Source organism: Schistocerca cancellata, chromosome 2, assembly GCF_023864275.1.
Source record: "Schistocerca cancellata isolate TAMUIC-IGC-003103 chromosome 2, iqSchCanc2.1, whole genome shotgun sequence".
In the NCBI taxonomy this organism is placed as follows: domain Eukaryota; kingdom Metazoa; phylum Arthropoda; class Insecta; order Orthoptera; family Acrididae; genus Schistocerca; species Schistocerca cancellata.
This window is the reverse complement of record NC_064627.1, coordinates 332,440,734-332,452,733: the sequence shown is the minus strand read 5'-3', so window position 1 is coordinate 332,452,733 and position 12,000 is coordinate 332,440,734. Positions and strand designations below refer to the sequence as shown.

The following is a 12,000-nucleotide window of genomic DNA, read 5'->3' as shown; positions in this document are numbered from 1 at the left end:
CGGAACCCATCTTGCGGGTAGCTTTCTCATGTCCAAATCTTTATACAAAATATTATGTACCCGTTCATTCGAGATTCCCACAGCACTAGCAATCTCATGCACCTTAACTCTTCTGTCATCCATCGCCATATCATCGATTTTATCAATGATTTCTGGAGTTGTAACCTCCACAGGGCGTCAAGAACGGTCAGCATCACTTGTATCCATATGGCCACTCCGAATATTTTGAAACAACTTATAAACTGTTCTAATCGAAGGTGCAGAGTCACCGTAATGTTTATCAAGATTCTCTTTGGTCTTCTGAGGCGTTCTGCCTTTTATAAAGTAATGTTGAATCACCACACGAAATTCTTTTTCGTCCATTTTTTGACAATGACTCTACTTCCTTGATTCACACGAATGCAAAACACAAAGAAATAGACCAATATGACTGAAACTTGGTGTGCGTTCTTTCCAAAGATGCTACTAACTAAACATGACCTCGATACGCGCTAGTGGTGCCATCTCTCAGACTTCGCACGGACTTTTCAAACGCCCGTCGTATCGTACCACCTCTGTGCGCTTCTGGCATTTAGTGGTAGTACGCTGCACCAGCTGCAGTTTCTGTTTATTGCGAATTGCAGCATTTAACTGTCGTGATTTGTCTTTTGCGCCTCTCAGGGGACGTGGGAAGTACACGGAAGGGCAAAATAAACTATCATCGGCATGCGTATTAAAATACAGAGATATTTGAAAGGCAGAATACGGCGCTGCTATCGGTAACGCTTATACAGGGTGTTCCAAAAAGGTACGGCCAAACTTTCAGAAAACATTCCTCACACACAAAGAAAGAAAATATGTTATGTGGACATGTGTCCGGAAATGCTTACTTTCCATGTTAGAGCTCATTTTATTACTTCTCTTCAAATCACATTAATCATGAAGGGAAACACACAGCAACAGAACGTACCAGCGTGACTTCAAACACTTTGTTACAGGAAATGTTCAAAATGTCCTCCGTTAGCGAGGATACATGCATCCACCCTCCGTCGCATGGAATCTCTGATGCGCTGATGCAGCCCTGGAGAATGGCGTATTGTATCACAGCCATCCACAATACGAGCACGAAGAGTCTCTACATTTGGTACCGGGGTTGCGTAGACAAGAGTTTTCAAATGCCCCCATAAATGAAAGTCAAGAGGATTGAGGTAAGGAGAGCGTGGAGGCCATGGAATTGGTCCGCCTCTACCAATCCATCGGTCACCGAATCTGTTGTTGAGAAGCGTACGAACACTTCGACTGAAATGTGCAGGAGCTCCATCGTGCATGAACCACATGTTGTGTCGTACTTGTAAAGGCACATGTTCTAGCAGCACAGGTAGAGTATCCCGTATGAAATCATGATAACGTGTTCCATTGAGCGTAGGTGGAAGAACATGGGGCCCAATCAAGACATCACCAACAATGCCTGCCCAAACGTTCACAGAAAATCTGTGTTGATGACGTGATTGCACAATTGCGTGCGGATTCTCGTCAGCCCACACATGTTGATTGAGAAAATTTACAATTTGATCACGTTGGAATAAGCCTCATCCGTAAAGAGAACATTTGCACTGAAATGAGGATTGACACATTGCTGGATGAACCATTCGCAGAAGTGTACCCGTGGAGGCCAATCAGCTGCTGATAGTGCCTGCACACGCTGTACATGGTACGGAAACAACTGGTTCTCCTGTAGCACTCTCCATACAGTGACGTGGTCAACGTTACCTTGTGCAGCAGCAACTTCTCTGACGCTGACATTAGGGTTATCGTCAACTGCACGAAGAATTGCCTCGTCCATTGCAGGTGTCCTCGTCGTTCTAGGTCTTCCCCAGTCGCGAGTCATAGGCTGCATTGTTCTGTGCTCCCTAAGACGCCGATCAATTGCTTCGAACGTCTTTCTGTCGGGACACCTTCGTTCTGGAAATCTGTCTCGATACAAACGTACCACGCCACGGCTATTGCCCCGTGCTAATCCATACATCAAATGGGCATCTGCCAACTCCGCATTTGTAAACATGGCACTGACTGCCAAACCATGTTCGTGATGAACACTAACCTGTTGATGCTACGTAGTGATGTGCTTGATGCTAGTACTGTAGAGCAATGAGTCGCATGTCAACACAAGCACCGAAGTCAACATTACCTTCCTTCAATTGGGCCAACTGGCGGTGAATCGAGGAAGTACGGTACATACTGACGAAACTAAAATGAGCTCTAACATGGAAATTAAGCGTTTCCGCACACATGCCCTCATAACATATTTTCTTTGTTTGTGTGTGAGGGAAGTTTCCTGAAAGTTTGGCCGTACCTTTTTGTAACACCCTGTATAAGACAACAAGAGTCTGGCGCAGTTATTAGATCGGTTACTGCTGCTACAATGACAGGTTATCAAGATTTAAGTGAGTTTGAACGTGGTGTTATAATCGGCGCACGAGCGATGGTAGAGGATCTCCAACGTAGCGATGAAGTGTGGATTTTCCGTACGACCACTTCACGAGTGTACCTTGAATATCAGGAATCCAGTAAAACATCATATCTCCAACAACGGTGCGGCCATAAAAAGATCCTGCAAGAACGGGACCGACGACGACTGAAGAGAATCGTTCAACATGACAGAAGTGCAACCCTTCCGCAAATAGTTGCAGATTTCAGTGCTAGGCCATCGACAAGTGTCAGCGTGCATATCATTCAACGAAACATCATCGATATGGGCTTACGGAGCCAAAGGCCAACTCGTATACCCTTGATGACCGCACAACACAAAGCTTTACGCCTCGCCTGGGCCCGTCAACGCCGACATCTGACTGTTGATAACTGGATACATGTTGCGTGGTAGGACGAGTCTCCTTTAAATTGGCCACCAAACTTCCCAGAACTGAACATTATTGAGCATATCTGGGTTGCCTTGCAAAGTGCTGTTCAGAAGAGATCTCCACCCCCTCCAACTCTTCCGGATTAATGGACAGTCCTGCAGGATTCATGGTGTCAGTTCCCTCCAGCACTGCTACAGACATTAGTCCAATCCATGCCACGTCCTGTTGCGGCATTTCTGCGTGCTCTCGGGGGCCCTGCACGATATTAGGCAGGTATACCAGTTTCTTTGGCTCTTCGGTGTATAAAGACCACCAAACAACGTTGTAAAGCTTATTCCATTCTATGAAATGAAATGATTGTACGACCTTGATGACCATTTGTCCCCGCCTGCGGAAGTTCGCCTACCGACTTGCAAGTATTTCCTGTTGACGCCACATCAGACGATTTGTTTATCGATAATGATGAAATGATGATGCGGACAAACAACATCTAGTCCCAAGTGGAGAAAATATTCTACATGGCCAGAAATAGAACCTGGGCCTGACGCATGGCAGTTAGATGCGCTGACCACTCAGCTAAGGGGATGGACACTCTATTCCATTATAGGCTGATTGGTACAGCAGCCGATTTTCATAATTATATAAAGAGACAGTCTCGGCTGCAAAGTTATTTTTATTATAAATAACGTTTTTCACTTGATCAAGATTTCCTCATATTTTTGTAAAAGAAAAGGAAAAGCGAAGATGTAATTGTAGTAGATTACAGATTTAAGGGCAAGGTTCTAAGCTGCGCTAATTTAAAATAAATGCTGCTAAAAAAATTTAAAGACAAATTAGTCCTCGCAACAGGTTACCAAACGTTGCTTACCATCGGCTAGTGGAGCGTTTAGTAGGAACTATGGTAACAAACCATCTAAAGGAAGAAGCATCGAAGAAGTCACAGTGGAACAAGATCGTGTGTACGAACAGAAAAGGATAAAAACTGGGAATATTTTTAAAGGCTTGGAGTGCACAGGCAAATAAAGTAACAGAAAATACCTTGAAATAGTCATAGCCGCCAGATGAAGTGCAGCGTAGAGCCACTCATACATCGAACGGACCTGGAGAGCAGATGACTAAATGGTCTAATAGACGCCCATATTAAAACTAGAGGGTACAGGAAAACCATGTTTCCCACGCTGATAGGGTGGTACGCCAACAGAAGGCGTTACAGTCGATATAACTTAACTAATATAGACGTAAGACTGTAAGAAGTACGTACAGGTAATAAATAAAAGTGATAAACACCCTGTTTGCATGGGGCTTCTAAAACCGGATTTCATTAACCGATTTCCAGATACCGCTTCTGGATGGTCATGTAAACATTTCAAAACCAGTTCTGGAAATCCGCTTCTAGTTGCCGGTTTTCCAGCTCCGCAATCGAGTTCCCCCAATCTGCCGCCGTGTCGCCTCTAAATGCTGTTTTACGTGGGTATTTAGTGTTCTATGTCCCCTATCAGTGTTGCGAACAGCCACCATACTGTCGCTAGTTGTGTTTTTTATCTCGTGTGAACAGAAACCAGACTGTCGCCGTGTTTTTTAATTGTGCCTGTCTATTTACTATGTGCTTTACTAGCATCACCGGCCGTTTGTTTTTATATTTTTCTTTGCATTTTTTCGCCTTGTATCAGTTTTTCAGAGTCACTGTGTTATCGGCTGCTTTTATTGTTCTGCTATCTCCTAATTCTGTTTTTTAACTTTTCTGTAGGCTCCAGAGCGACGTATTGTGCCGCTGCCAGCCCCATCGAAACCCAATAAAGAAAAAAAAAAAAAAAAAAAAGAGTTTCCCTACCATGTAAACGCTGTCGGTTTTGCAACGTATTTGGGCCATCAGGTTTCGTCTTGTTTTTAAAAATTTTTGGCTAATATGGATCGAGTCGCTTTCTATAAAGTGAAGAATAAGTAGAAATAGAATAGACTGAAGCTTTGTACACCCCGTCTAATTAACAGAAATAGCGATTGGGCTGACTAAATCAGAAACTGAACAGCTGTTTTGCAGGCGCCGTATTTAACTGGGCTAGCAAATCCGCTTCAGATCTTAACATGTAAACACGACAGCGGAGAACGATTTTCTTCTTTCGGAAGATGATTCGCATGTAAACGTATTGGCAGTGGCACTTTAACCGAAAATTTCCTGCAGATGTCTCACGATGTATTATGAGAATATCTCACCTGTTTTATTGATACCATTATATATGCGGCGTAGTCGATAATCCTCCAGATTTGGACTCATAACGATGGTGCTTTAGGGCAAAAAAAAAAAAATGAACTCTTAAAGCCGCATCGTAACGTTCCCAGATTAACATTCATGAAGTGGATTATCGGATACGACCCAGCTCTAATGGTATTCACCTTGGTGAAATAATGTCAAAATTCTTCTGGAAACTTTTGCAGGAAAATTTCAGTTCAAGTGCCACCTTATAAATTTTACTTATTGCCTGTGCCTATTTCTTACAGTCTTACGTCTAGATTAGTTACGTTACACCGACAGCAGTGCCTTCTGTTGAAGTACCACCCTACTAGCGCGGGAAACATGGCTTTCCTCTACACTCTAGTTTCAATGTGGCCGTCTATTAAACTATTTACTCAACTGATCTCCAATGTTCGATCGATGAAGGTGTGTCTTAATGCTGCACTTCACTTGGCGGCTATGATTATTTCAAGGTATTTACTCTTACTTTATTGCTCAATGAGCCCCCGTTCATTTTAAGCCTTTAAAATTTTTTCCCAGAATGCAGCTGAGTTGCACAGTAGACTGTCATTCGAAGCAGAGCGTGTAGCAGGTTTTTCTCGATTCCTCAAAGCGAAAGCAATGCGGAAAGATGCAAATATGGCTGCATAGAATTGGAAAGGAAGATATCGCACATTTCTATACAACTGCTAAACTATGTGTAATAAACAAATATTTCGCTCATTGTGGATCACTTAAATTACTCTTTTATAAATTATTCTTTTGTAATTGTGTCACGTGTACTTTAACAGCGCATTTCGTAGAGTGCTTGATTGCAAATGCAAAGTACTCGTGATCGATTCTCTCTCACTCCAGTTTTTTTTCCCTTCCTGCTCTCTTAGCTTCATACAACTGTCTAAACTTACTTTATTCGTAATAGAGTTGTGTAAAAGCTTAAAATTCCATAGCATGTTACATTTAATATCTATTTTCATTTCTCAGCTTTATTTTTTTAAATTCCTGATCAATTTGAGCTTAATTTCAAAGATGGCATCAAGAAACTATTATCTCATGTATGATGTAGCTCATATTCTGAAAATTCTGGAGGACTATTTAACAATTTCCGACCACATTTTTCTTCCCAAACAAGTCCTTGAAGACGATCATTTGCCATTTTCAGTTGTCTCCATTGAACGTGTTGTAACACTGTATGATTTTTGCCAAGCAGCATTGTCTGCAACCTATGTGAAATTCTAAAGAGTCCAGGGCATAACGATAAAATGGAAGTTGGTCCTGCTTAGCACTTTTAAATCACAGTTTTTCAGCAGCAATGAAGCACGCGATAGAACAAAAGATATTTTAAAGTTCTGTTGCGTCAACTGCATATTTTGCAGACATGTTTCCGGGGATTTATATTAATGACCTAGAGGAACAGAAAAACTGTAATGGGTGCAGCTGTTGAAGACACACGGCGATGCAGTGCATTTCCTCACGAGTGTTATTACACTGTTTGAAAATTGGGGAAAGAGTACCTGCAAAAATAGGCAGTTCTGGCAACAATCAAACCAATTACCTGTCAGAATTATCTTCTGAATAAAACAGGTCTCCACTGTGTTTTATGTGCAGGCTGGAAAACCTTTTCAGTACGGTCGGAGAAAGTAATTCAGTTCCATACTCCCTCAGTTTTAAGACAAATTTGCGGCTTATTGCTGTGTCACAGTATTTTCGTCCCAGTCACCAGGGCTGTTATCAGAGAGAAAATGCTGAATACCTCATCCACTACTGAGAACACAGGCGTTCTTGCGATAAGCCACAAAGCAACTACAATGCAGTTTTACGTTTAGACATAATGACGCAGATGAGATTCCACACTAGGAAGAATAGTCTCTGCATTATCTAACTGGGAGAACAGTAACACAAAATAAGCAGAAACATGTATTATGTGAAATGGGCCGTGAACCACTTTCACAAGTCGGTAGTATGAACGAGAAAGAGTTCTTAAATTAACCGAACTCAAAAAATACACGACCAATGACTCAAAATAAATGTTGAAAGCAGCGTTTAACAGATTTCAAATGGCATAAAAAGTTTTCTGTGTCAATGAAAAACAAATGTTAGAATCGATGTTGCCGTTTCAAGTACTGGATGGAAATGGCATGGAAAGCGGCCATGAAACTCCTTCACAGTATTTCGTCCTGTAACACTGTCACAGGAAAAATTGTGAATATCTTTTGAGGATGTATTACCGCCAGGAAGAGACATGTGCCACTGCAAAATGCGTATGAGCATGAGAAATGCGGTAAGGTTAGTTTAAGAGGCAGTTACCATGTAGATAATTTACGTCCTATATTTATTTTTAAATAAGTCAGATTAGTTGTTATATAAATGTAGACAGAGTTATAATCTGCAAAACAAAACAAACAGAAACATTCAGAAGTTAACACGTAAACAGAAATATGCACTTGTGTTTCGATGAGGTCCACAATTCCCAAATATCTCCTGCATAAAAACTGAATGGTTATCGTATATACTGCTCTTATGTCTAGAGCAACTCGTATATTACTTATCACAAAAGTAGCTGTGAGAAAGTTTTATCCGTATTACGTGTATAATAAAAAGCTATGGCTTCAGTGACGGACTTACGAAAGTCACAATTATACGCTGTATATTTCCAGTAGAAATTATTAAAAACTGTAGTTCATTGTTTACTTTGTGCACTGGGATATTACAAGCACATATAGCGCCTTTCACTTCACCACAAAAGACGATTTAGAGTTCTGTTCATAGCGCTGCTATAGCCGCTTAGGTTCAAAATGTCGCCCGTCGCTGAGCTGGCGGCGCTTTCTTCATTCTGAGCCATAGAGAATAAATCACAGTCTGTCTGTTGCTCTGTGGTATTAGTATAGATATTTTACATACTCTGTGTTGCGGGTTTTAACCAGATCTAGAAATCCTATATGTACGCAGGCTCTATAAGCGCCTCTGGATGTATCTGTCATCTTTTGATAGAACGCTGTATTAGGAATATTTTTATAAAGAAACTGCTACGACAGTCAGTTTCTGCCTGTCGTGAGATCTCTCCTGATATCACTTATAAAATCGGAACACATTGCTTCGTTTCTACAGTATATTCTATTGATACGTATGTCAGCTCATTTCTTTTCTGTTTGGTAAACGAAGTATCTAAGATTGTCCAATAGTAGTAAATAGTAAAATATAAATACAAAACATCCTTGTTTTGTTTTCCACGTAAAAGACAATCCACAATTGCTCACAAAACGACAGTGGTTAGTATACTTACCACCATAGTTTTTGGTACTAAATCACAATCCCTATACGATGCCGAAAAAATTAACTACACTGAATGGCTAGAAAAAATGCGTCTGCTAAAGGGTTTAAAATAACACTGATATTAACTCTTATCTGTCAGGCAAATAATAATCCCCTAATAAATATCTGATCGGGTAGAATTAAGCTTTAACTTCACGACTATATTATGGACAGAAAAGAGGAAGTAAATGAAGAAGGGAAGAGGGGTAATGTTCTCGAAGATTGATTTGACAGAGCACTGAATTGCCCAAGTTGAAACAAGGCTTCCGGGCAGGCATGCCCTCGACATAATTGATATCCTAGAGATATCCAGCCATTAACAAACTATTCCACCTGATGTGCACGATTTATTAGACAGGCGAAATATCCTCATAGTTCAAGAAGGATGTAATAATTTAAATTCTAAAAAAAGTGTGAATATAATCACACTATCATTTTAATAATTCATAGTTGAAAAATACTGACAAATTATTTAATGAAAAATGGAAAAAGCGGCAGAAGCCGACCTCTCGGAAGGCCAGTTTGGGTTCCCTAAGACTTAAGTAATGCGACATGTTGAAGAAAGAGAGTGAGAGAGGTTATAGCCATTCTCCAATGTTGTTCAATCTGAACACTGAGTAGGCAGTAAATGAAACCAAAGAAAAATTCGAAGGAGGAATTAAACAAAGTTCAGGAAGAAGACATAAAAACTTTAAGGTTTGTCGATGAGACTTTAATTCCGCTAGAGAGGCAAAGATTCTGGGAGATCAAGTGAACGTAATGGATAGTGTCTTGTAAAGAGATTGTCGCGCTACAACACAAGCCACGCTCACCGCTTATAGAGACGTGTACATGAGCGTTCGCGTGAGGCCAGTTAACAAAGACAGTAACCCCAATTCATTAAAATTACTTTCTTTTTCCTGCGGAATATATATCTATTCTTTGCAGCTAATTCACTAGTGTACCACAATTTTTATATTAATTTTATTCGATGTCTAAGTAGCCCTCTAAGAAAAACCTGAGAAAGGAAGACAGTGATAGCTAAATTTCTTACGTACTGGAGACCACTAACACGGATTCCGATTTCTAATATGTTTATTATAAGAGACAGTACCGTTTTCATCAAAAAGACGACAATTTTAGAGAAATCTGAACGACTCCTTCTTCTTTAAAGAGGCGTCTTAGTATAAAAAACATTCGCCCTGACGTCGGTTGGCGTCAAGGCAGATTGGAAAACCTCATACGAACGAGGTGTTGTTTGCTTTCTGTGTCCCCAAAGGCACGAAAATCCAGAACACGGATACCAAATCCACGTGCTGCCGCCATTATGCCACAGCAATGTGAAATGAAATGAAGTCCCATGCTTCTTTACAGAGCGTAGGGGAACGATGCAGGAGACCCGCACCGCCTTACTAGGCAAGGTCCTAATGGAGGTGGTTTGCCGTTGCTTCCTCCGACCGTAATGGGGATGAATGATGATGATGAAGACTACACAACAACACCCAGTCATCTCGAGGCAGGAAAAAATCCCTGACCCCGCCGGGAATCGAACCCGGGACCCCGTGCTCGGGAAGCGAGAACGCTACCGCGAGACCATGTTTTCTTTTTTTTTTTATTCACCAAAAACAGTAACAAAAATGGCTACAATGAAATGACATAAATAAGGTGACAGATAATTGCAGTCATAAATTTCAGCATTCCAAAAATGAGTCTTTAGCAGTAGCACAATTTAGCACCTTCACTGTCACCTTCAACTGGTGGCAGTTCAGCATGCACATTTTCTTCTTCTGCAGCCGGTTCCTCATCATCATTTCCCAGACCCAAATTAATCATTCAGTAAATCCTTGATGTGTGTTCCTTCCAGGTTAAATTACATGGACAGAAGAGAAGTCCGGAACAGCGACATCGCAAAATATTTCACTGCCTTGTTATTTTTGTCAGTTCCAGCCTTCTAAACGCATCTGTAGGGAGTTCAAGATCTTCCTTTATATCAGACACCAGATGTTTCTCGCCATGTTCTTGTATCTGCTGTACTGCTGATTTATTTTTCATGTGTGACTTGCAGGTGAGGTTAGGGTCGGGAACGTGACCCAATCCATTCCCTCTCTACTAGAAATCCAGTTCCTAACCTATACCCATTCGGTTGAAGACAATTCGGAGCATGTTACCATATTTCTTATTGTGATCCTGATATTTGAGTATTTTCTCGAATTCATTTTCCATATACATCTTGTATTCAATATGTTCATCGCTCCCAATATTGTTAAAAACATAACTTGTATATTTGCCCATTAACCAAATCACTGCGTTATTTTTTGCCTGAGGGTAGTAACTTTCCTCTGGTCTGAAGAAAATGTTAGTCGGTACATTGTTTGCTGAAGTTCTTGTTATTTGAGCAATTTTCTCCCTGGTCCACCTCCAGTTGAGGGCGGACATGCCACAGCAATACTAATTTATAAAAAAGGCCCCAGCAGGTTGGAATGTGACAACCAAGTTCAAACTTTGCGGTAAGGAAGATGAACGGATAAACTCAGAACGAATTTTTTTTTATCCAGTACTCTTCATTCCTAGTAATACCTGAAGTATAATAGGATTTTCATTACCCGTCCATGGAAACAAGCGGACTCACTACTCAACTGTAAAAGTGTTCAAAGTTAAAGGAGCCAATAGCTTGTGGACTAGTAGCCTTCGAAAGAACTGATATGAATTTAAGCATGTCTCTGAGCACCGACTTCGCAGGCAGTTTAAAAAAAAAAAGTATAAATTTAAATACTCCGCAGTTCGTTTGTGCAGTAGCAATGAGACGCTAGGCAGAGTATGCTTTGTGCCATTAGAATGCGTCGTTCTATGGTATGACGCAAGAGGAAATTATTGCATGGCTCCCAAACGCCCCTTAATACCTCATTTGTTATTCATGTGGTCACTATGCGAAATATACGATGAGGTCAGCAGAAGCGCTGTAGCCTACCTCACATATCATATAAATGGTAACGGTACGAATTACAGACTATTTCAGACGTCTATCGATCAGAAACAGGATGACGAGCTTTTAAAATATTATGCAGATTGTTTCCTTTTATTGATCATGAATTTATGGATTTTACAATCTGTGACTGCTGACATTGACCTGATGCAGTAGGTTTCCTACTACTTCAAGATTCTATCGATACTCGATGGAAGTCTTTTCACTTCATTATTTGCGATTGCTAAGCATAAGGGAAATAATGGGCAGAAATAACACGCACTACTTGTCAACAACATAAATCTTCAACAACATAGGCTGTTACTAGAGGATAGTAAACTTCATTCATTTACTTCATTTTCCTGCTAAAACTACTGCTCTTCGTATGGTTGCTCAGAATCACACACAAAACCAATAATTATATTTCGCACAGCCTGATGCTAACATTCAAAACAAAATAACCGCATATCTTTTCACGTTACCCTTCTGTTTCAAGTAACTCCATTTTACGGTACTGGTTTTTACACCGTATTCAAAAGAAGAAGGAAAAAACTATCGTACGATTTGATAATATTATAAAGTTGAGAATGAACTGCAGAATTACACAGGTAACATCATTGGCTACGCACGTACACAGATGCAAAAGAAATACCCGAAGCACATCCCATTTCTTTTTTTTTTCT

The 12,000-nt window shown here is 40.6% G+C and overlaps 1 protein-coding gene across 1 annotated transcript in view; it reads left to right on the top strand.

Moving 5' to 3' along the window:
• Window positions 1-12,000, top strand: part of LOC126161714 (peroxidase-like) — a gene marked incomplete at its 5' end in the record, with an annotated part of 240,793 nt that overhangs the window by 163,851 nt on the left and 64,942 nt on the right. The window lies entirely within an intron of this gene.